We start from the raw sequence: 25,136 nt of genomic DNA on the forward strand, positions 1-25,136 counted from the left end.
AGTCTAGATCTGTGCTGTCCAGTGCTGTAGCCTCTAACCCCATGTGGCTATTTAAATGAACTCAAATAAAATTACAAATTGGGTTCCTCAGTCATGCCAGCCGCATTTCGGTGTTCAGTAGTCAGATGTGGAATATTAACCTCCCCTGTTATCAGTCACCCCATACAGAATGCCAGTGGCCTTCCTAGCTTGGGGGTAGAACTCAGAGTCAGCAACCTTCAGGAATCTTCTCCCGGATGCCCGTCAAGGACTCAGAGCGTGAACACCTGGCAGGGACAGAGTGGGAAGGGGCTGTGTGGGAAAGCATGAGAGCCCTACCCTTACACCTGCCTCTGCAGCCCCCAGGCAAGCATCAGGAGCTGCAATTAGCAGACAGGGCCCCTGCTTAAACCTGCCATTCGTTCCCCTCCTCCCAAAGGCAAGCAGCTTACAGCAGCTTTGCTCTTTTTCCTGCAAGAAGAGATCAGAAACAGAAGCATTCAGGCCTTGCCTGGCGCTCTCCTCTCTCTCAGCGTGAAGTCTGCCCAGCCCTGCCAGGCTCCGCTTCTAATTAGGGAAGCCAGGCTGCGGCCACAGAGGGGCCGGCGCCCAGCCAGCAGCCCACCTGGCCCCCTCCCAGCTAATCAGGTCCTAATTGACGCAGGGGTTGCTCGGCCGTGCTCCCCTTGCTCCGTGGGCCCAGCTGCCACTCCTCCCCAGAAAGGGGCTCAGCCCTCTGTCCCAGCAAGTTTGAAACCATCTGGACAGAAGGTGGGAGACCCGTGTTCACAGCATTCAGGACTTTCTTCCCGCCCCCGGGCAGATTGCTGGGAGAGAAAGCTCCTTGACAAGATGTAACCTGCACTGCCCTGGGCGGGGCTGGGTTCGATGTGGGGCGTCTGAGGGGTGTGCTTCTGTGCTTGAGTTCAGACCCTGACCACTAGGTATCCTCAGGCCTGTGCCTTAGGAGACTCTATCAGGGAAAGCAAAGATGGGAGGTGGGGTTGGATTAGGAAGGGAGATAAGGCCTGAGGGTGAGAGTGGAGATGGGGGCAGGGGTGGGAAGCCCCTGGGAGTTGGCTCAGGCTGGGCCTGGCAGGGGTTTTTCCTCGCTGATGCCGCTATGTCCTTGGATCTGATCCACAGGGAGGAAAGCCAAGGAAGGGAGGAGGGAATACATTTACAGAGCATCCTCATCTTGCATCTCCTTTTATGGTTCCAAAAGGCTTCCTCTTGGTTTATCCCCACAGCTCTGGGAAAGAAGTGGGGCGGGACTGTCATTCCCATGCTGCAGAAGGGGAAAACTGAGGCCCACAGTGGGGAATTGATTCGCTCAAGGCCACACAGGGTCAGAGCTGGAGTTGAAAGCTGACCTTTGTCCTCTCACTCCCCAGCCCAGGGCTCCAATGTGGGCTGTGGTCCATGGCTGACTATAGAAATGTCAGACCCTCACTTCACTTACCTTGGGGAATGTTATTGATTGCTGAAGTGGCCACATTTGTTTCCAGATGGCCTGGAACTGGGGCTGTGGCTGAAGTGTTTTAGGAGTTTTAGGAAACATGGCACAGATGAGAGAGTTTGAATTCGCTCTCCATAACTTTGAAAACCACTCCCAAGAAATTTGGTCAAGGCTGCAACGGTACAGAGGTACCCTCGACACCCCCCAGGCCTCCGAGGAAGGCCCCCTCTCTCTGAGACAGCCGGAAAACGATAGGAAGGGAGAATTTTGAATATGGATTAACACATAGAAAGGGATTTCATTTTGGACGTTAGTTTCTCTGTAAGAACTTAATGAGGAGGTGAGGCTCAGACTCGGGAGTTTTCTGCTGCCGCCTAGGCTTCTGCCGCCTGTGCTGTCTGCGGCGCCCCCTTTGTTGAACTAGCTGGGGCAGTGGGGCTGGTCAGAACTTAAGGTAGGGAAATAGAAGGGTGTGTGAATTTTTGACTTAAGTGTGTGGGACAACCTTGGGTTATTCAATTATCAATTAATGTCCTGTTCTAACCTATTCAGAGACCTCTGGACCTGCAGCTCTCCTGTAGGTTTTTTTTTTTGGCCACACGGTGCCTCACGGCATGTGAGATCAGGGATCGAACCCATGCCCCCTGCAGTGGAAGCGCAGAGTCTTAACCACTGGACCGCCAGGGAAATCCCTCCAGTAGGTATTGACCAAGGGGCCTTCGTGAGCTGGGAATGGAACTGTACCAATGGGCTGCTGGTTGTGGCCCCCTCCCTTGGGAGGCAGTCACGCCCCCCCACTAGGTAGACCAGAAAGTCAAGAGAGGACAAAAACAGGGTGCTTCACCCCTCCACTCTCCCCTTCCTAGACCTTCCTCTGACTGCTGTCCTCCCACCGAAGGAGGGCTCTGCCGACTCGCATGGTCAGAACTCAGGACGTCGGCTGGGCCAAGGTCATGGCCTTAGTGGACCCCAATTTAAGTTCACGGCATCTCGCGGACCCAGGCAGGGCGCGAGCCCTGGGTCCTGCGACCACTCCTGCTCAGCATCCCCTCTGATTGTACATTCTGGGAGGAGGAGTGGGCTGAGAGCCTCTCCCGGGGCCTCACTCTCTTTCCTTGGGAGGTGCTGATGCCACATTTAGATTTGGGGAAGTGCTCGGGCCCCCTGAAGCCGACGCTCCATGTTCCGGGTTCTGGCCGCTCAGCGCGCCGTGCTGGGCCTTAGGCATCACGTGTCACGTAGCTGTGAACACAGCAGGGCTCTGATCTGTGCTGTGCTCTCGCTCCCCCAGGAGTCCCGCCAGGAAGTGCAGGTTACGTAGGGTAGGATGCAGGCGTTCCTGGGTCCCTGGCAGTAAGCTAACAGCACAAAACCTCACCCTTAACCTAGAGTGGTTATTAACATATTAATTAATATTTAAAAACTCGTTATGCCTTGATGATGGCTTCCTTAAGCTGCTTCTATATTAACTGCAGCCACCCAGGAGCAATAACCGTACTTATGTGGCAAAATGGAGTCATTCTGCTTAATTACCGAGGAGGCTTTACAGTCAGTCTTCAAAGCCCACAAACAATCAGAGAGTTGATGTCATGTCTTCTTTTTAGATTTTCTTTTAAATTGGATGCTGTGATGGTTAGGAAGTCGTTTCTTACATTGAGGAGAAACCTTCCTGTCAACACCCTGCTTTCCTCCCACTATGCCAGGCTGGGGCACCTGGTCCGGTCAGGCACAGGGCCCTGTGAGAGCCTGTGGACCCAGTGCGGCTGGGGGGCACCCTAGCACCTACCTTGCACCTTGGGGGTTACACCACCGGACAACCCCACAGGCTGGGGCCCCAGGTCTGGAAATGCTTCTCTGTCTCCCCCTGGCAGGGTTCTGCCTCTGAGCCCTGGGCTGCAACCCTAGCGTTCTGTCTGTGGTTAACACCAGTCTTCCGGGGGGCTGTGCCTTCAGCATTTTCAGGTCCCAGGGGGTGATCCTGTCAGGCTCTGTCACAGCGTCCCTCCTCCCTGTTACCTGCAGGCTTCTTCCTGAACCCCTTTCCGCCACACCAGCACCCAACTCTGCAATGGGTCACGCAGCCACCAACCACCCACTGCCTGTGGGGTCCCGTGACAGCAGTAGAGGCAGCTCATGGTCAGTCTGTTGGGACAGTTGCAGGTGGGGAAGGCGATGGGAGAGAGGCCACAGCAGGCCCTGCTTATGTCCCTCCTGCCTGTGAGGACAGGTGCCTGAGCACCGCTGAGGATTTTAGGATTTCTGTCACCTTCCTGAGGGGCTGGAGGCACAGTGTGACAGGGACCCCTGGTGGTCTCTGCTTCACCTGCCTCCTGCACGCTCCAAGGCAATGGGGATGCTCATGGTGACATGGAGGCCTCAGATGAGCCAGGAGTGCTGGGGCTGAGGCAGAGGGGGCCTGGCGTGACATCTGTCCAGGAGGCCAGCAGAACGTGTGACAGCTGATGCAGCCTGCCTGTCCGTGTCTGCGAAATAATCGCACCAGGCTATCCCTTCTAGGTCCTGGCCCCAAGGAAGCCCTCTGGGGCAGGAACGGAGTCCAATGATGTTGAGAGATGGCATCAGCTTACTGTGCTTTAGAAAGTATGACGAGGTGACAGGCGGGGAAATGGGTGAATCCCTCCCGTGGTGCTGATGATGGCAGGCGTGGCTGGAAAACTTCAGAGCCCCAACCACTCTAAGGTGGTTCCCTGCGGTGCTCAGGATGGGGCAGGCAGAGGCTGGCAGCCGCCAGGTGCCGGGCACAGTCCTTTTAAACTACAGTAAGTCCCCTACGTATGATCCTTCAGCTCTACCATCTCCCACTTCCTTTCCCCCCTCCAGTCAGTACCTCCTCTTGCCTCTTCACTCGATGCCAGCCCCGGTGTGCCAGCTGTTGTACTGTACTACTGTACTTTTCAAGGTACTGTACTGTAAGACTGAACATGTTTCCTTTATTTTTTGTGTTTCTTTTTTATGTATTATGCGTGTGAAAAGTATTATAAACTTATTACAGTACAGGACAGTATAGCCAATTGTGTTGGTTGGGTACCTAGGCTAACTCTGTTGGACTTACGAACACATTGGACTCACAAATGTGCTCTCAGAATGGAATGGGACTCTTCCGTATGTAGGGGGCTTACGGTAACAAAGCTGTGTCCCTGGACGTGCACAGGCCAAGGCAAGCGTGGAGCTGTCAGGACCGAGGTCGTAGGCTCGTGGAGGATGTTCAAGGTCGGGGCAGAGCAAGAGTGAGGTTTCCAGTTGGGTCTGCACTCAGTCAGGGTAGGCTGGACGTAAGGCTGGATTCAGGTCAGGGGTCAAGAGAGGCTTCCACGGGAGCTTAGGAGAGAGGTCAGGTTAGGGAATAGAGCTGGAGTTTGGTTTGGGGGAAAGGATTTTTTCCTGGATGAGGGTGCAGTTGGGATTATGTATGTGTCAGGGTGTAGGATTTCCTCATTTGGGGGGTACCATCTAGGGACCCAGACAGAGGCCAAGACCAGGCATGACATGCCCAGAGTCCACTCCAGCTCACCCTCGGGGAACACCCAGAAGTCTCCTTCTCTTGCTTCTGGCCCAGTGTTCTGTGCTTTCTCTCTCCTTTCCCTGTCCCCTTTCCTGCCCCAGCCATTTTCTGAGACTAAGGGTATTAGGGGCTGGTGACGCCATGGAAGCCCTGAAACTGAAGGTCCCCAGTCACTTCCATTGCTGCCGGTATGGGCGGTGCGGCACCATCTCCAAAGGACGGTGATCTTGGGCTTCCTTCTTCTCTCTCTCCTGCCCACAGCCATGGCCACCCACCCACACCTGCCATTAGCTGTAAGCCCTGTCCACAGCTCAGGTGGAAGCTTGGCCCCAGATCTTAGGAAGGGGAACTTTGAACTCCCAGGTTGGCTGCACTTGACTTATAGCCACTCTTGCGGCCTCCGAGGTCTTAGGCAGAAGCTGCTCTGTGACAGGTCCCGTCGTCACAGGAGGGGAACACAGGGCCACTCCTGTCTTCCCCTCCTGACCCTCACTGCCCAGCTGAGGTCCATGCTATTCCCCTGGCTCCCTCATCAGGGGCTGGATCAGGGTAATCTCTCTCCCAATTCAGATCCAAACATGTCCTGTAGGGGTTGTGTTTCCAAGCTCAACCCAGGACCCTCTCTGAGCAGACCCTCCTGCCCTGGGTCTCCCAGTGGGCCTATCCCTTCCTCCCTGGGGGCTGGAGCCATGCTTGGAGTGTTCTAGTACAAGAGGAGGTGGCTGAAACCAGGAGAGTGACGTGGTGTAACCAGGGTCTCTGCAAGGGAATGGTGACGTGTGAGCTGTAATCCCCCGGGCGTCCCTGGTGCGTCTGTGTCACAGTAGCGCGTGCACATGCCACGCTGCGTATCCTGGTGGGGGCGTGTGTGTCGGTGTGGGCGGGAGAGGGAGCAGTGTGCAGTCTGACGCTTCTTTCTTCTAGTGCCCGTGGGCTGGCTCAGCCCAGCCCCTTCCCAATCCCACGTGCTGGCTGGGGTCTGCCTCTCCACCCATATCCCCACTTTGAGCTCTTTCTGTTTTGCTCTTCCATAATTCCTCCAAAAAGGATCTTGGTCTTCCCTCACACTAACTACCTTACCTCTTGTCACGGGACTCTCGGCTGTGTTCACCCACTGTGCGTCCTGGGGTGGGGTGTGTGTTAGGGAGGTTGACTACAGGGTCCCACAGCCTTGGATCCCAATCCCGTTCCGCCATGTACTGGCCAGATGGCCTTCAGCGAGTCACATGACTGCTCTAAGCTTCCGTTTCCTCATCTGTAAAATGCGGATAATAATATCTCCTAGCTGGAAGTTCAGTTGTGAGGATTACATGAGACACGCACGTGAAGGGCCACGCACACTGTAGGCGCTCAGTAATTAGCTGGTATTCTCAGCCTTACCTGTGCCTGCTTACAGCTCTGAGGGGCCTGTGCTGTCTCAGGCTGGGTTCTCAGCAGTGAACCCTGAGATGAGAAATCGTGTACAAGTGGTTTATGAAATAGGTGCTCCCAGGACAAGCCTGTGAAGCAGAGGAGGGGGCAGAGGGCCAGCCGGGAGAAGCCAAGCTGGTGTGTGGGAGGGGAGGACGGAGGCTGGAGGATGTTACACAGAGGAAATTCCCCTCCACAGGCAGAGGAAGTTAAGGGATGGGCACCACTGAAATGGCGAGTAGGAAGAGAGGCAAAGTGTCAACACCCTGGTTGCTCCCGGAGTGGAAGCAGCAGGGAAGTGGAGTTGGTCACCCAGATGGGGCTGGGAGTCTCCGTGTATGCTAATCTCTAGGTCCGCCCATGTTGCTGCACATGACATTATTTCATTCTTTTTTATGGCTGAGTAATGTTCCATTGTACATATGTACCACATCTTCTTTTTTTTTATTTTGTTTTAGAAGGCTGATATTTTTTATTGAGTGCAGTGACTTTATGAGGTAGGCGCTATTGACCCTGGTTTACAGCTGGGGAGACTTACTTTTTTTTTTTTTTTAAGAAGATGTTGGGGGTAGGAGTTTATTAATTAATTTATTTATTTTTGCTGTGTTGGGTCTTTGTTTCTGTGTGAGGGCTTTCTCTAGTTGTGGCAAGCGGGGGCCACTCTTCATCACGGTGCGTGGGCCTCTCACTATCACGGCCTCTCTTGTTGTGGAGCACAGGCTCCAGATGCGCAGGCTCAGTAGTTGTGGCTCACGGGCCCAGTCGCTCCATGGGACGTGGGATCCTCCCAGACCAGGGCTCGAACCCGTGTCCCCTGCATTAGCAGGCAGATTCTCAACCACTGCGCCACCAGGGAAGCCCTACCACATCTTTACCCATTCATGTGCTGATGAGCACTTAGGTTGCTTCCATGTCCTGGCTATTGCAAATAGTGCTGCTGTCAACATTGGGGTGCATGTATCTTTTTGAATTACAGCTTTTGTCTTTTCCAAATATGTGATATCACTTACATGTGGAATCTAAAAAGTAGTACAAATGAACTTCTTTACCAAACAGAAACACACTCACAGACAGAGAGAACAAACTTACGGTTACCAAAGGGGAAGGCGGGGAGGGAGAAGTTGGGAGTATGGGATTAACAGATGCACACTACCATAGATAAAACAGATAAACAACAAGGACTTACTATATAGCACAAGGAGCCGTATTCAATATCTTGTAATAAACTATAATGGAAAGGAATAGAAGAAAAGAATATAGATGTATACATATACATGTATAACCGAATTACTTTGCTGTACACCTGAAAGTAACACGATATTGTAAATTAACTATACTTCAATAAAAGTAATACATACGTACATTTTTTAAAAAAATGGCCAAGGAAGGTACCCGGGTGACTAAGCCGAAAGACAGCCTCACAGGACCTCCAGCACTCTGTCAGGGGTGGGGCGGGGGGAGGTAGAGAAAGCCCGTTTGTGTTCCCAGCCCACAGAGGGCATGCTGGGGAGAGCGATGGCACATTCAAGTAGGTCTGGTGTTGGTCACGTACTGGAGCTACAGAATAGAGGTCTTAAGCGTTCCAGTTTCTTTCTTTCCCCTTCCTGGCATGGGGCAGGTCTGAGATCCTGGCTCCATGGTGGGACCACGTGTCTAGTGCTAGTCAAAGCGTCACGAGCAAAAGTGCCTCTTCGAGGACAGAGCACTTAGACCCTGAAGTGAAACCCTCCGCAGCACTCGCTTCCCTCTGCTGCGTCGTTCACGACGTTCTGGATGGTGGCTGCTCCATCGGCCTGGGTCCTGGAGGGAGGACGGTGAGGACGTGGATCAGGGCCCGTGGCTGACTTGTGATGGACACGTAACACAGTGAGAAATACGTCCCTGAGATGTGGGGGCTGTGTGTTGTCATGGCGTAACCTAGCTTATACTGGCTGATACAGGCTTCATGACTAGAAGCCAAGATGGGACTCAAGGACTCAGCACCTCAGTGAACACCAGGAGCTGGTCACACCGTCTGAGACCAGTGAGAGCACAACGGGCAGCATGGGTTCCTAATGCCTTTCCCTGTGCCCCCATGAGAGGTGCCACCTGCCCCCTGCAGTTGGCTGCCGTCTTTGCAAGAAGGGAGTAGAATGAAGACATAATGAAAGAGGAGAGTGTCCTGAGAGCTTGAATTTTGGAAGACTGAGTATTTATGCAAAAGATATTGAGTTAACCTGAAAGAGACTGTTTTAAACAGGAAAAGGCTGAGCTATCTTTAATTGATGAGTTAAAGGGTCTCCCCTACTCCTTTCCCAGGCATCGGTGGGAATACAAGTGCAAGAGCAAGATGAGATGAGTCATAGAAAATAAAGGTCTGTGCTTTTGCACATCTGAATGTATACAATTCTGCCATTTTGTGCCTGCCCAGCTCAGTTCTGCCCGACTCCAGAGGCTGGGCCCTACTCTCCCCAGATAGCTCACGTTCCCTAAAACATGGCTCCACGTGCCATGTGCCAGCCCAGAGTTGTGGCAGCAAGAAAGGTGGGAGCTGGGTGGGGGGACATGAGGAGGCCATTTCAAGTAGCTGGTTAAGTGCTTTGTTTTAGAAAGAAGGAGACCAGGGATAAGACGAGGCAGGTCCTCCGCGCCACAGAGCCAGTGCAGGCCATGTGGGAGCCTCGGGGTGGAGGCAGGAGCGTTCCCGCCACAGAGGTCCTGCCCTCCTTTCCCTTTGACTCTGTCTCTGAGCATCATACCACCATCTGCCACTAACGTCCAACCAGAAACTGGGTCAGCCTTGACTCTGCATTCAGTCCCCAGGCCCTCTGGCCTTGACCATGTGCTCCAGCCCTCTAGGCCTGTCCTCTCCCACCCCATGCCCAGGAGGCTCGTCACCTGGTCTGCCTTCATGTGGTTGTTACATTTCTCCTAGTTCTCCTTCCTGCAGGGTCACCACGGGCTCACTGTGTCCCCCAGCTGAAGCACCCCACCTCCACGGTGGCACCCCACAGCTCTCCTCTCTCTGGGTCCCAGTAGCTGCTCCCTCCCCATCTCCTTTCTGACCTGGGCTGGTAATGGCTCCCCATGGTTCCAAGCTCTAGGGTACAGCACCATTCTTTAGAGCTTTCCTTCACCCTGCTCACATCTGTGAGACAATCCGTTGATTAAACTCTTCTCATGGTGCCGAGTCTGAGGGTGCTATCTGCTTTCTGCCAGGGTGTGGCTGATAGATCCTTGGTGGGAGGATTCCTGTAAGGATGGAGATAATGGATATAAGGCACAAAGGTCTAACCCCGAGGACACAGTTGTCGCTCGATAACTAGAAGCTATAATTAACTGTAACCTACTAAACACTGTCGAAGAGTCATTTATCTCCAACCTGGTTGCCACTTTGCTAGGAGAGGTGGCCATTATCTTCCTCCTGACCATTTTAGTTGTCCTCCTTGGTCTGCCTGCCTCCTAGGACAGAGCACTTCCTTCCTAGAACAGAGCACTTCCTTGAGCACCTTGGTGGAGTCCAAGCTGCTCAGCCTGGCCCACAGGCCCTTCCTGCCTGTCCCTGCCCATCACACACACACACACAGACACACAGACACACAGACACACACACACACACACACACACACACAGACACACACACACAGACACACACACACACACACACACACACACACACACACACACACCCCACCTCCAGGTGGCGGACTGTGCCCTCAGCTCTCTGGGCTTCCCTCTGCTAGTGTTCTCAAACCTCATGCCATGGATGGATGTTAACCACAAAGATCAGTGTTCTGGCTTTCAGCACTTCCCCCAGCAGCCAGCACAGGCCCTGGCTCACAGCAGGTGCTCAATATATAATTGTGGAAGGAAGGAAGGGAGACTAAAGTTTAACGGCATCTTCTCTGTGCCAGGCCCTGGGCACATTACCTTCTGTTGGCATAAGAGTTGCTGGCCTTTAACAGTGGTAACATAGATGTAGTGGTTTTATGACTAATATTAGCCATAACTTTCTAAGGGGTGTTAAGATTACACGGTTGGGATTGTCAATAGTTGGAATTAGGACTAGAGCAGGATAATAGATTTTGAATTGAACTCTGCAAGGCCTCTTAGGGAAGTTCTGGAGATGCCTGTTGTCTTGGGCTCCAACCTCACCCTTGTCTGGGGCTGAACATGGTAGAGGGTAGAGGTGAGAGAGTGAAGGGATTTGGAGGGGAAAGTTTCTGGACTGACCCTTCTGCTAGAGAGCCTGAGCTGATCTGAGGACTATCAGATCCAACAGGGGGGCCTTTGCCAGGCAGCTCCAGAGACACACGGGAAATGCTGTGAAAAGCCAGGTGCTGGGAGAGAGGGATAGAGGCTGAAGATGGTGCCTGGTGCAGGGGACCTGCCCTTATGGGATGCTCTTAATGATGCAGCTTGGCCTTGGGGGTGGGGATCAGAGCCCCCTGCCCAGCCAGGTCCTCAGCCAACTGTGGGATTCAATCCCACTCTCAGGCAAAGGGCTTTGCAGTAAAGTAGACATAGGCCCAAGCACTCCTCTTCATATCCTAGAAGGAAGCAAAGCCTATAACCAACACCCCAACCTGTGAGTCTCAAATAATGGTTAAGACTCTGGAGCCAGACTGTCGAGGTTTGAATATCAGCTCCACTCCATACAAGCTGTGTGACCCTGGGTGCATTACTTAACCTATTCTGTGCTCAGTCTTCTAATCTGTGAAAGGGGACTGATAGAATATTTCCCTCATACAGCTGTAAGGGTGAAAAGAGTTAGTGGGGTAAAGCTTTCGGAATAGTGCTGGCACAGAGTAAGTGCTATAGAAGTGGTTGCTGTCACTTTTGTACTTATTGTCTGGAAGCTCAAGGGAGGAAAAATGGAGATTGGCACTGGCTTCATGGAAGGAGCAATGGGTTGGGGCTTTGAAGGACTAATACAATTTCCCACAGAGGACAAGAGAGTGGAAGGGCCTTCAAGGCTGAGGGCAGAGTTTGAGTTCGTAATTAGATTGCCCTTTAGGGGAATGGTAAGGGCATGAGGTGATGGGGGCCCAGGGAGGGAGAAGAGATGTGGTGTGAGATGAGACCAGGCTGAGGGATTGGGCTCTCCCCTCGGGGTGCTAAGAAGCCTCCAGAAGGCTGTTACCAGGGTCAAGGCATGGGCAGAAGTATGTTCTGGAATCAGTCTAGGGCAGTGGAGAATAAGGGGCTGTTGGGTGAGGGAATTATGGAGTAGGGGTGGGACAGGGAGGCCAGTTAGGAGGCTTGCCCCCAGCTTTGGTGAGGACAGGGGCCCCCGGAGTGTGGAATGGAAGCAGCCCTCTGAACTGGGATGGGGAGGGTGCTTCCCGGTGCCCAGGCCTCCGACCCTTCTCCCTTTGCTTGAGGCATGGCCCAGGGCTCAGCCACTGCTCTGCGGAGCTGCCCTCGTCTGCTCTGGTCCTGGGCATTCTTTCCTTCCTGGGTTGCAGGGTGAGAAACTATCTGTTTCCGCAACTGTCACTTTTCTTCATAACCCCCAACAAGACCCCTGGCTCAGTCTACTCGGAGGGCTTTCCTGCAGACAGTGGCAGAAGTCACAGCGGAGGCAGCCACAGGTTCCCAGAGCCCTGACAGGCCGGCTGCCTGGCTACAGCTCTGCTGGCCCCTGACGTGGAGGTTGAGACCCCACTGGGCCTCGCCTTCAGCTACCCTCCTGCAGAAGGAGCCCACCCTCACTCCTCCCAGACCCGCCTGACTGTGGGCCGTAGACCCTTATCCAACAGGAAGAGGCCACCTAGCCAGGACAGCCAGGGCCTTCTTGGCCCCAAGAGGACACTCCGGAGGGCCCCTCTCCAGTCTGGGCCCCACCCAGGTCTCTAGGCCTTAGCCCAGCCATGCAGGACCCACAGGGGCACTGCCCCATGCGTTGGAAGGCAGCCTGGAAAGGGGCTGTGTGGACCTGGGGCCAGGCCACCTGGGTCTGATCCTGGTGCCACCACTTCCTAGCAGTGTAATGCTGAGCCTCTCTGGGTCTCAGTTTCCCCGTCTGTGAAATGGAGCTAACGATACCTGGCTGATCTGTCATGAGGCCATGAATGGGTCAGGACCTGCAGAGTTGTAGCACACAGTTCCCCTGCGTAAGTGTTAGCTCACTGTATCTGTCATCTTTTTGTGCTCTGTGGCCATACAGGGACCCGATGATGCATGAGCAGTGAACCTCTGGGAGAGAAGAGCATTGGGTGGGATGAATCAGGAAGGTTCATCTTACACCACTCTGGACAGGACTGGAAACCTCTCCTCAACAACTCTGGCAGACAGTGGCTTACCCTCTACTTGCATACTCCCAGCTATGGGGAGCTCATTCCCGTTTCAGGTTGCTGGATTTATTGTTAGACTCTCTGAAGTTAGCAAGTTCTTCCCTGTATGTCCCGGGCCTTAGCAAAACATCTGGATCTCCATGGCCCCATTCCAGTTCAGGTGTCTGTAGACCTCCCTTTCGCAAGTGTTTTGGGGGAATTTCTGGAAGTACGTCACATGATTTGTACTCACAGGGGCAGCCAACTGAGCCAGAATCCTGGCCAAGATTTCACTGCCTCAGCCACCACTACTGTCACCTCAGAGCTCATTGTGCCAGGCATTTGCTGCTGCCCCTACTGCCAGTCACATGGGAAATGAAACCTGTGTCTTCTAGGCCTCCCTTTCCAAGTGAGGGGTGCCCCGCCTCCAGCCGTGTCCACTTAGGGGTCCTACAGCTGGTGGCTTGGCTTCAGGGTATAAGTGTAGCGACTCAGTCTGTGATGGTTTTCTCCGTAAAGGGCACAGCACACGCGTGCTCCCCGGGTGGCCAGCTAAGCTGTATTCCTCCCCCAGCTGCAGGGCCAGACCCCACATCCCCACTGGGGCTCTGATCTGGCTGGGCTCGCCCTCATTCCAGGCACCATCACTTCTTTGGGTGAGCTCTTACTTAGTACCATTGCTCTCTGTCAGAGCCCTGGAGTCCATAGAAAATGATTGTATGTGGTCTAAATTCAAGGCCTTTTCCCAGTATACTTCTTGGCTCTTACGTAAATCTTGGATGAAAATGCTTCCATGGGGATGTGCCTCAGTGTTCCCATCAGAAGTATCAGAGGTAGCTCTTGCCTCCCCCCCACCTCCCACCCCTTCCCTGCTCTATTACACTTTCCCTACCACACAACTTCCTCCCTTGACCTCTGTGTGGCCCTCATTCTGCTCTTTGGACTGGTACAAAGAAAGTCAAGTCTTAATGATAGCAATAATAATATTTATTGAGTGCTTACAGTGTGCCAAGTCTATTACATCCATTGGAAGAATGCCTACTAGCTGTGTGACCTTGGGCAAATAACCTAACCTCTCTGGGTCTCATTTTCCTGATCTGTAAAATGGGGAAATAATACCTACCTTCTTCTGTGTAGTGCAGATCAAATGAATGAGTAACAGTAAAGTGTTTGTTTAGAATAGTGCTTGGTACGTAGCAAGTGTTCAAAAAAATGTTAGCTCTCATTATCAAACAATTTAATGACTTAGGTGCTATTTATCGTGCCACTTTCCAGGCAAGGAAACAGTCTGTGAGAGGTGGTGTGACTTTCAGAAGCCACACAGTTGGTTAAAAGAGGGGCAAGGGTTATTTCAGGACCCACTCTCCGGACCCCCAACTATTGAACTGCTTCCCCACACAGCCCGCTCTGCAAACATTCTCTTTGCATTTGGTCTTCGTAGCAAAATGCCTCCAGTTCTTCCAGCTGTTGCCCTCAGGTTGTTATTGTTGAACAACTTGTTTCTTCTCCCTTATGCGAAAGGTGAGGCCACATTCACCGAAATCCACAAGGAAGCCAGTGCTGGGCGTGGGGGGAATGTGGCTGGGCAGGTGGCAGGGGAGCTGGTCTGGGAGCCCAGGGGCAGGAGCAAAGAAGGTTTTGGGGAGACCACGGGAGCCATGTGGGAACGGCCCCCTTAGGTGCTCCAAAAGCCGCCTGGGATGGGATGGGGACAGTAGAATGACCCAGGAATTAGAAGCCAAAGAGGCAGCCTCCCTGTCCCATGGGGTCCCTGTCCTCTGACAAAGGGGCCTTGCTAGATAGAGGGGCCCAAGCCTTGTGACCCCCAAGAAGACCCAAGGTGGTGATGGGGTGCCTGGCCCTAACTCCTAGGCCGCATGTTGATGTCTAAGAGTCTGGGAAACAGCCCCCTCAAGGTGTGACCTGGGGCAAGACCCCCCACTCTGTGAGCCTCAGTTTCCCTGTTAACCAGAGGTATGTAGCCAAAAGTGCTCTCAGGGGGCCTGCTCACTGCTAGGGCTCTTTTGATGCTGTTTGCTGTCTGATGGGGCCGGGCTGATGTTGGGAGGCAGCCTGGAATCCAGGAGGGATGGGGCTCTGGAAATTGGAGACCCAGGTTCTAGCCCTGCTTCCGCCTCTGACCTGCTTTGCCGTTGGGCCTAATACTTAAGTCTCTCAGAGCTTGCTTCCCAGACTGGAAGAAAGGGGAAGAGGAAAAATGACAACACTCAAAGAGTCTTTCCAACTCTGGCGTCTTGTCAGCTCTGCTTTGCTCAAGGTCTGAAGACAGGCTGTGAGAGGCAGCTGAGGAGGGGTGCTTGGCCTCTCCACAGGTTAGGTTCTCTAGGACTACATCTCTGTAAACAATATTTGTTGCACACCATCTCCTGGCAGGCACTGTTGTGGGCACTTGGATGTATCAGTGAACAAAAAGATCCCTGGTAGAGACCCCCGTTAGGCCAAGCATGGGTTTGGAGGCACTGAGTTATACTATATGTGAAGGAAGCGACCTTGATCTTCCAGGAAACCAAGTTGGAATCCCTTTGTAAGTCAAGGAAGTCCCTTTATGACGCTCCTGAAAAGAAGAACCCAGTTTTTATCAACTGTGTTTGCTTAACAGAAAGGGACCAGAGCCCAGCCAGTTTCCGTGCTGTTGGAGGTGCTCATTTGCATTTGGATATGCTATTTATAAACGCACTCCTATTCATTAAAGCAGGTTCCCCAAGGCCCTCAGCTGCTCAACAAGGTGGGGGCTGGCCTGCGGTGCACCTTCTGCGTGAAAGGTGCATTCACCATGCAGGGCTTTGCACAACCTCACCAGGTGTGCAGAGAAGGGGGCGGGGCCGGGTCTGGGACCGGCAGGGCTGGGAGGGTGGAGATGAGGACAGTCTGGTGAAGGGATGCGGAGGGATGTGGTGGGCGGGTGGGGAGCCCCGAGGGGGAGGCTTGAGCATCAGGGCTGCACTGGGCTTCAGGCAGGCCCAGGGGTGGCTGGGGAAGTGTGAGCCTTCTCTCCCCAACCTTGTGGACCATGGGTGAGTGACCATCTCCAGCCCAGGCCTCGCAGCCCCCCTGCAGAGAAAGTCTGCGCTGGTCCTTGTGGGTGCACCCTGGTCTGCCTGGGAGGCTCCCACCTGTCCAGGGCAGGACAGCAGTGACGCGGCTGGGTCGTCCCTCTCCACCAAGGCCCGCCACCCTCTAAGCGCACATCTTTCTAAAGGGATTAGGCTTCACACGGGTCAGGGAACGATTTGTTATTCTGCTGGCTAGAGCCAAGTTTCCCTTTGAAAAATGGTTACTCTCGGAGTCGGCGATTACTTCAAAATAAATTTACCAAAGACAAAATTGTGCCTCTTGGGTCAGTAAATGACTTGCCTGTTTGGGGCTGAGGAGACAAGGTGTTTATTAAGGACCGCCTTCGTTTCCTGTGCAGGTTTTTCAGTTTGAATAATTGTCCAATTAAATATAATTTGGAAGTCAGTGCTAACCCAGTGCCTTGATCACAGGAGGAAGAATCACTTGGAGGCGTGCATTAATAAATCCCTGGGAGCCCCATCGCTCCCCAGACCCCTCCTTTGGTTTAATTTTGAGGAATTTTTTTGTCTTCCCATGGTCTATATGCCTCCCATTTGGAAATGAGCTGCTTTTCCCCAAAGAATTCCTTGGCCTCACTCGTTTCCATCTGTCTGTCTGCTTCTCTCTAGCAAGAAGATACATGAGGCTTCTCCTCGGGATGGTTCCTTTATGGGCCTGGGGACTTGTGGGTTCTTCTTTCATTCCTCCAGTCATTCATTCAACAAACACCTACTGAGAACTTACTCTGGGCCCTGCCCTGCGCTGGAAAGGGGAAAAACCAGATGTTGCTCTGGCCCTCAAAGATGACTCAGCCCACCGAGAGAGAGGGACCCAAAAATGGGCCTGAGTGGTTCAATGTGGTTCGTGCTGTGTTCTGCTCCCAAGGGGGCCCTGGTCAAAGGCTTACCTGGAGAAAGTGACAGCCAAGTGAGGCCTAGAAGGACAAAAAGAGACAGCCCTAGGAAAGGAGAGGATGCATCAGGAATGTGCAGAAACGCAGAGTGGGAGGGCACTGAGCGGGATAGCCCTAGGTGCTTTGGTGTGGCCAGGTGCAGTCATGTGGGGTTTGGTAGGAAATAGGCAGGAAAGGGCCGGAGCTGGGATGTGGTGATGCCTTGAGGCTAGAGAAGGAATCTGGAGTTTATCTGGATTTAAGGGTAATGCCAGGCTAGGACTGGGTGAGTCCAGCAGGGCCCCTAGGGATTTAAGGAGGCATTGCTATTTAAGGCTGACCCTACATTGCACAACCAGAGGACAAGTGCATTCTTAAATTTTGCACCCTAGTCTGGGTCTTGGGGCAATGGAAGGTTTCCAAGAGAGAGATATGGGAACAAACTGTTTTAGAAAGATCATTGGCGGCTGTATGCTAGAACTCATCCTCCCAGCCCAGTGCAGCCCAAGGGTTAGGGTCAGGGTCAGGGAGGCCAGTTAGGAAGTGACTGCAAGGGTCCCAGGGAGAGGAGAACACCTCAATCAAGGGGAGGCAGGGAGAATGGGGGAGGGGCCGTGCTCAGGCAGACCAGACAGGAGGAATCACGATGGGCCTCACTGGGAGAGTCCACAGACTAATGAGAGACGCAGGCCTTCTGGAGCCTGGGGGGTGTGTGTCACTGTGGGCAAAGCTGCCACCTGCATGGCCTCAAGATGAAATCTGGTGGAGATGGATGCAGGGAGACAGCCATGCTCCCTGCAGCTCAGCTCAGCCAGGAGGCTGGCAGCCTGAAGCGTAGCATGGCCACTGGGCTCGGAGGTCTTGGCTGGGCCTGGTCCAGGGTCAGGGTCAGTGATAGGGCCAAGCTCAGGACTGAGCTGGTGACCAGAATTCTGTTCAACCTATTCGGGCTGGTCGAAGGGGAGACCCCAGGGTCATGGGCCTAAGTCAGAGACCCCTGGCCACCACCCCGTGAACTCCTATCCCTACCGTGAAGAGCTGATCAGAGTAAAGTCTCCTTGAGGGCTGCGGTCAGGTTTGGTGGCTTTTCGATGCTCACAGCCCTACCACCTGACCTTGTGGCCCATTTGAGGCCCAGGAACAAAGGGGAACGAAGTAAGGACTTGGCGTGTGTCCCTCACCACCGCCCTGCGACCTGTCCAGAGCACTGCTCCAGACCCAAGGCTCCACCCTGCCCCAGGCTCTCAACCCATCCTCCTGGCCCAGTGCAGCCCAAAGATGCGAATTGCCCTAAGAAGGTCCATCTAGCTGGTGGGCTTGCCCTGCCTGTAGCCCCAGTACCTCCAGTTGGCGGGTCTGATTTTCCCCAGAATGAGCCAGAGAGGGCTCTGACCTACAAAGGGGTCCTCAGGTTCTCTGGATCACTCCTCCATATTGCAGATGGGGAAACTCAAGTCAGGAGATGGAAGAAAGTCCCTCGGGGCCATACAGAGAGTAACTGCAAAGCCAAGGCCAACCCCAGGGCTCCCAGTGGCCAGCCAGGGTGTTTATACAGCATCTTAGTCTCTTTGGGCTGACAGAACACAATACCACAGACTGGGTGGCTTACACACTATAGAAACGCATTTCTCACAGTTCTGGAGGCTGGGAGTCCAAGATCAGGGTGCCAACGTGATCAGGTTCCAGGGTAAGCCCTCTTCCATGTTGTAGACTGCGACTTCTCGCTGTGTCCTCATGTGGTGGAATGGGCTAGGGAGGGGCCCATTTTATAATCACCTCCCAAAGTCCCCTCTTCCTAATTACCTGGGGAATTAAAATTTTTGCATTTGAATTTGGGGGGAACATAAACATTCAGACCGTAGTGTACAGTAATTATTATACCACTTGCCCAGCCTAGGGATGTAGTGAGGGAGATGGGCGGCAGCCCTGGGGTCCCCACAGGAGGATCCGTCCTCTGGGAGTGGCTTGGGGAGGGCAGCTAAGGACCCAGAGCATTTCTGTGGTACTGCCCTGGTCAGCTGCATCTGATGGGGTGAAATACCCTCACACAGGGGCCTGTCCCCAGTAGGAGGAGACTGATGGGCTCAGAGGTGTGGTCATGGGCTTAGAAACTATCTGTCCTGAGACCAAAGCCTGACCAGGCAGTGTCCAGGCCAAGCTGCAGGCCTAGGGAGAGGATATTTTTGTCTGGGAGCCTGAGGTCACTTCAGTAGAGATGATGGTGAAGTGAGGATGCGGTCCGGACATACTGCGTGGTGTCCTCTGGAGGCTGGGGACTGGATCAGAAGGTGGGGTGCTGGCGCTGGCTGGGCCCCTGCGTGGCCTGCATTGAACAATCATTTATAGAGCATGTTGGTGTACTGAACACTGTTCTAGGTGGCGGTGACACTGTAGTGAACCAAAGGGGCGAACAGCTCTGTTGGCATGGAGTTTAGACTTTAGAGAGGGCAGATAACCAACCAACACAAGCAAGTAAAACGTAGAGCGTGTGAATTATGATAAGTGCCACGCAGGAAAGTGAAGTGGGGAGGGGAGGGTGCGGGGGAGCCTAAGGGGATGGGTACCGTTTTACATGGGGTGGCCTGAGGAAGTTTCACTGAGAAGTTGACATTTGAGTGGAGACTTGAAGGCGGTGAGGGGAAGAGGCTTGAGGGTCCTTCTGGGCGTGGGAACAGCAGTGCTAAAGCCCTGAGGTGGGCATGTGTGTGGCTTGTTCAGCAAAGAGGTCAAGGCTGGAATGGAGCGAGCAGAGGGGAGCGTTTGGGAATGGGAGTCACAGAGGACAAGCTGTAGGAGGCCAAGGACATGAGAAGACAGGCTGAGGGCAGCGCGGGTGAGTTCAAGGGTCCCTGGAGCTGTCCTCCCAACCCAGGAAGGATTGGCGAGGCCCCATCTGCTGGCTGTAGTCACAGAGCCTCCCTACGGGCCCGCCGTGCCTCCCCAGCTCCCCCAGGAAAATGCTGCTCCGGGCCACTCTGCTGACTTCTGTGGGAAGGCACACAGGGGTGGCGAGGAGGGTGCAGTGGCCCCCATCTGCTCTAGCTGCCACCCCCATTCTTCCTCAGCCCCACCAGCAAGGAAGGAGCGGGATTTGTCTGCCCATATTCACAGCGATGGAGGTGATCCAGGTTGAAAGAAAATCAATAAGATGTGTCCATTTATGTGGCACAAAGGAAGAAAGGTCTGCAGACAGAAATAGGCCGGGATTCACACGCAGGTGACTTAATAAGACTTTTCGCCAGTTTGAAGAGGACGGTAATTTAGATTTGCCTTTGAACGTCTCTTTTTTTTGTGCCTCAATAACTCTCGGGATCAGCCTGCTTAGGAAGCAAGGGAAAGGAGATTGGCCGCCTTCTTAGAAGACAAGCCCGTTTGGGAAGGCCGCTTGCTCGGAGAAGTTCAAACACCGGCCTTGAGAAAAGATGAAAGTGCCGCTTCAGCACATCCTCGGCCCATTGATCATGATTGAGGCCTGGGCCTGGTGCATTTGGGCTGGAGCGGGACAATGAGAACAAGGCTGGGCTGCCGGGAGGCCTCCTCTGAGCCGCTGTGGAGCCGGAGGTGCTCATTACCGGCTCTGGGGCTTCGTGGCCAGGTGGGGGGCAAGAGGCAGCGAGGCCCTGACTGCAGACTGCAAGCCCCACAGGCCCCGTGGGCTGCCACCCAGCCTTAGCCCCGGAGGCAGCTCAGCTCTCCCCGCAGGCGGTGGCTTCCCTGGCTTTTGGCAGGCAGGACTCAGGCTGCCTCTCTGGCTCCAGCTTGGCCCACGGGCAGACCCAGTTCATCCCAAAGAAGTCTGGAATGCCTGAAGGAAAAGGCGAAGGGCCGAGGCCGGACTCCTCGGGGCTCCCCTGAGGAGGTCACGGCACCAGCCACCTCTGAGGCTGGGTGTCGCCTGATGGGCAGGGCTGGGCTACCTGAGTGGGCTCTCCTCACCCTTCAGGGGCAGCTGGGGTCCCGGGGTCTTAGGAAGCTGGGGCGTTGGGGCGGTGTCCCAGCCTCCAGGTAGATCCTGTGCTCCTCTCCCCAGACCCAGTTCAAGTTTTGCCTCTCCCAAACACCCTGTCCTCAGTGCCTCCATAGGGCCCCGTGCTTGCCCCACTGTGGGCCTCATCACCTATGCTGTCACTGTCCCATCCCCACCCGCAAGCTCCTCAGGATGAGGACAGCCCCCAGCCACCACACGGGGCCGGGCACAGAGCAGGCGCTGGAAATGTCTGCCACTCTGGTGCCTCTTCATTTGACCTCCTTTCACAGCCAGCAGGAGGTCCCCACGTTCAATGCAGTTCCTGATCCACCCAAGGCCATGTGTGGGGAAGGTTAGCAGCAGACCCAGCACATGACGCCCGTCTCTAGCCCCAGCCCAGTGTCTTCTGCTTCAGTGCCCTGGGCCCTCTCAGGGTCCAGCAGGACTGTGGGAGGGGCAGAAGTTGGAGTCAGGGGACTTCCTCCCACAGCCTGGTTTGCGTTTAATCCTGAGCAGGTCTGCCTTAGCTGTGATAGAATACCATAAACTGGGTGGCTTATAAAGAACAGAACTTTGTTTCTCACGGTTCTGGAGTCTGGAAGGCCAAGATCTGGGCGCCTGCATGGTTGGTTCTGGAGAGGGCCCTCTTCTGGGTTGCTGACGGCCAGCATCTCACAGGGTGGCCAGCAGAGAGAAGAAGCAAGCTCTCTTGTGTCTCCTGTAAGGACACTAATCCCACTCCTGAGGGCTGCACCCTTGTGATCTCATCTAATCCTAATTACCTCCCAAAGGCCCCACCTCCTAATACCGTCACACTGAGGGTATGGTTTCAACGTATGAATTTTGGGGAGACAACAAACATTCAGTTGATAGCAAAGTCCATTCCCCTCCTTCCCAGTTTCTTCCTCTGGAGACACGCTGGGCTGGTCTCTGTGCTGTCCAGTATAGTAGCCACTAGCCGCTTGTGGCCATGGAGCACTTGAAATGTGCCTAGTTGGAATTGAGATGTGCTGTCAGTGTAAAAGATTATACACTTCAGTAATAATTTTATGCTGATTACATGTTGAAATGATAGTGTTTTGGGTTACATAAACCCAATAATAATATGGGGCTAAGGAAAATATATTATTAAATTAGTTTAATCTTTTCAGTGTGACTACTAGAAACTTTAAAAATCATGTATGTGGCTTGCAGTGTATTTCTGTTGGACAACACCAGTCTATGTGGGTTCTGAGCATGAATGTTCTAGAAATCTATGATGAGATATGGGTGGGAAAGTGCTTTGAACAGAGCCAGTTTTCACAGGGATAATACCGGCAGCCAGGAGGGACCAGGCCTGCCTCGGAAACGGTTATTGCCCAAAGCTGGGCCTTTTGGATATCTCCTTCAGGCTTTTCTAGTACCAGAAGCCAGTGACCACTGTCATGGATGAGGCAGTGCTTTCAAGGGGTCTCTCTCATTGTGGCCTAGGGTGTCATGGGCACTTCCTTCTTTCTCTGAGGTTCACGTGCTGTGCAATACTGTTACTAGAACAGGTGACCAGGACCTCGTGGTCTTCACGAAGGGCTTGGGGACCTGGGCTACGGATCAGGAAGGGGTACTGGTCTTAAAGTCGGGGTTCTGCCTCGTTCCCAGGCTTCCCTGGCCTCTCTGTGTTTGCACACCACTCCACCTCCTAGAAGGCCCTTTGCTCTTTTGCCCACCTGGTGACTTCCTATTGAAGCTCATTGGCACCTCCTCAGGGAGCCCCACAGATGGAGTTCTCTGATCCGTCTGTACTGTGATGGACCAGCGTTCCTATTTGGCTGGAAGCACCCCAAGAACAGAGTCTGGTCCCTGTGCTCCAGCACTCACACGGGACCAGGCACAGAGCAGGTCTACACATTGAAGGAGAGTTTGAGTGAATGGACAGAATCTGGTTCCAGATCAGCCTTGGAATGGGGCACAGTGCTTAGTGGGGACTGGGCAGGTGCTGGTAGAACTTGGGGGTGATGCAGAAAAGCAGTGTGAACTGGGGGAGGCGGGGGAAGACTGAGAGTCCAGGAACTTCCATTAACAGTCTTCGAGGTGTGAGGTCCTCCCTGGAGGGGATGACACCAAACAGGCTTAGGGCAGCCTGGCTGAGGGGAGCGGGAAGGTTAGGTCCTGCCCCCTGGCTTCCTGGGAAGGCCAAGCAGGAGCCAATAGAGGAAGTGGGGGATTTGGTCCAGGATCTGAGAGGGGCCTAGGAGGTCCTGCAGGCACCTAAGGGACTTCAGAAAGAAAGGGGCTATAGAGACTGGGAGAGAAGAGCCCCCTGTCTGGAGATAGGGGCCTCCTCCTGGCCTGGGAATCTGGAATCTGGAACAGGAGGGTCCCTTGAGAGATGGAAATGCCAGAATGACTGATGAGGGAGACCTTCTGGGGTAGGCTGGGTTGTGGGGTGGGACAGGCCAGGGTGAGGCTGGGCTGGGGGCACTAGTCCAGCAAAGGGAGAGGTCAGGCCTGCGGGTGGCAGGGGGCTCACTGGGTTCCAGAAGAGAGGCTGCTGGGACTGGAGGGAATGTTAGGACCCTGCAGTGGCTCCAGACATGGCCGTAACATGGACAGGTACGTTGGCAAGACCGTGGGGCTCCACACTCTGCCACTGAGCTGCCTCAGGACACCTGTCAGCCCCTCTGCACTCCTACTAGTCCTGTGAGCTGCGAGCACCATTGAGGCCTCAGGCAGGCAGACCCGAGGCCCACCTGGGTCCAAATGCCTGGCTGTAGCTGCAGCACTGGTAGCTGATGGCCCCGGATGCTACCTCCCTCTCTGAGACTTGAACTTCTCATCTGCACAGTCCTTGGGGTTTGCCACTTCCTGCCCGCCCTGGAGGGCCCAGGCTACGGCCTAGCCTTTGCCTCTTTGGGGAGGGGGCTTCAGCATCTCAGCCAGCAGGGGCAGATCCCCAGAGCTCCTGAGGGTAGGCAGATGAAAGTCACTGCCCCCACTCCCTCCCCCAGCCTCCCGGCCAGTCACTTCCCCTCTCCTCCTCTCCTCAGCAGAACTGTAAGAATTATTATTTTTTAAATCCTCATTGGAATGCTAATTTTGATTTTGAGTGTCTGTCATGGGCTCTTTGAAGTTTTTCAGACAAAATAAGTATCTCCTTAACAGAGGGGATTAGTGCCTACTTGTTTAGAATCCTCAGACCGAGAGTGACAACCAATTTCAGAATCTGTGGGGTTTAGGGAGGCTGCAGGAAGAGGGGCCGCCTCCCTCCCTGGTGGTCAGCTTTCCATAAATGGCTTAATGGGGTTAGAGTTTAACCCCTCAAACAGGGATCAGAGCCCCCAGCTTGAAAGCCAGTGAGCAGTGAGGCAGATCTTGCTATTTAAATCCAGCAGGGCTTGGTTAGAACTCTTTCATTCTCTAGAGTTTAAAGAAAACAAACCCACTTCCCTTGCAGAATGTAGGGCCCGCTCCAGACATCCGTCCCAGGCTTCCTCCCCAGAATGCAGGCCTTCGTGCCGCAGGTAATTCCTGGCCCAGGCTCGGCCCAGGCTGGGCCCAGGCTGGGAGGCTCCTGGCGTTAGAATTCCGTTCAATTCAGGAGTACTAATGGGCCAATTTGTAAAGAAAGAAATGTAATGAGTTATCACAAAGCTCAGCAAGAACTCGACAAACCGGGCACTTCCCCTCCATCAAGCATCCCAGTGTGCTGGCAGACCAGCCGCACTAGAAGTCCTGGGGGTCCCCTGGGAATGCAGCCCTCCCTCAGCTGCACAAGCAGCGGCAGCCCTGGCCGGTTTCCTTCCCCCTTTACTCCTCCCCCAAGTCATAGTCCTTAAGGGCCGGGTGGCTGAGGGTGATGGTGTGGGGTATATGGAGGTACAAGGAGTGGGGGGACACTTAAGGATTTATTTGCCAAAGCAAAATTATCATTCAGGACATTTTTAAAAAGAGCATTAATACCGCGTGAGGGCCCGTGAGCCCCCGCTGGGCTGCAGCATTTCCCCGGGACTCCCATGGCTAGCCCGCACCCGGGATCTGAGGCTGCGGCTTGGTCTGTCATTAAGGCTGGGGTCATGGATGGTGCTGGGCTGCCGCATCCATCCAGTCTGTCACATGAAGCCACACTGCACCCAGCCTGGACTTGTGGGTGGGCTGTGGGACCTGCTCTGCAGAGAACAGGTGAATGACACGCTGTGTCCATTCTGCTGAGATAACAGGCTATGAACTTGAATCATAGACCCCTAGGCGGGCAAGACCCTCCTGTTCTTCTTTCAGATGTGCAAAATCAGGTCCCCAGAGGGGAAGTGAACTGCCGGAGGACTCACATTAAGGCACTGGCAGCTGTCACACGGTGGACGTGTTGAGCTAGGACAGACTGTCGTTGAAGCTGGTGAGGGGCAGTGGGAAGGGCTGGGCCTACAGGTTAGCCCTGGAGGCCTAGAGTGAGGCTCTGGGCTCAGCCTGGCCTGGCCTGCTCACCCTGCAGGCTGGAATGCCTGGAGTCACCCCCACTCTTCCTTCCCTGGCCACCCACTGACCTGGTCTAGCCCAGGCCTGGGGACCGGGAGGACAGAGATCTTGGCCAGCTTGGGAAAGAGGGC

General features: G+C 54.1%; 1 long non-coding RNA gene across 1 annotated transcript in view; it reads left to right on the forward strand.

The window, feature by feature from the left end:
* LOC307190359 overlaps positions 1 to 25,136 on the forward strand; it is a 53,202-nt gene that overhangs the window by 661 nt on the left and 27,405 nt on the right. The window lies entirely within an intron of this gene.

The sequence above is a fragment of the Stenella coeruleoalba genome, assembly GCF_951394435.1.
Source record: "Stenella coeruleoalba genome assembly, chromosome: 8".
NCBI classification, from domain to species: domain Eukaryota; kingdom Metazoa; phylum Chordata; class Mammalia; order Artiodactyla; family Delphinidae; genus Stenella; species Stenella coeruleoalba.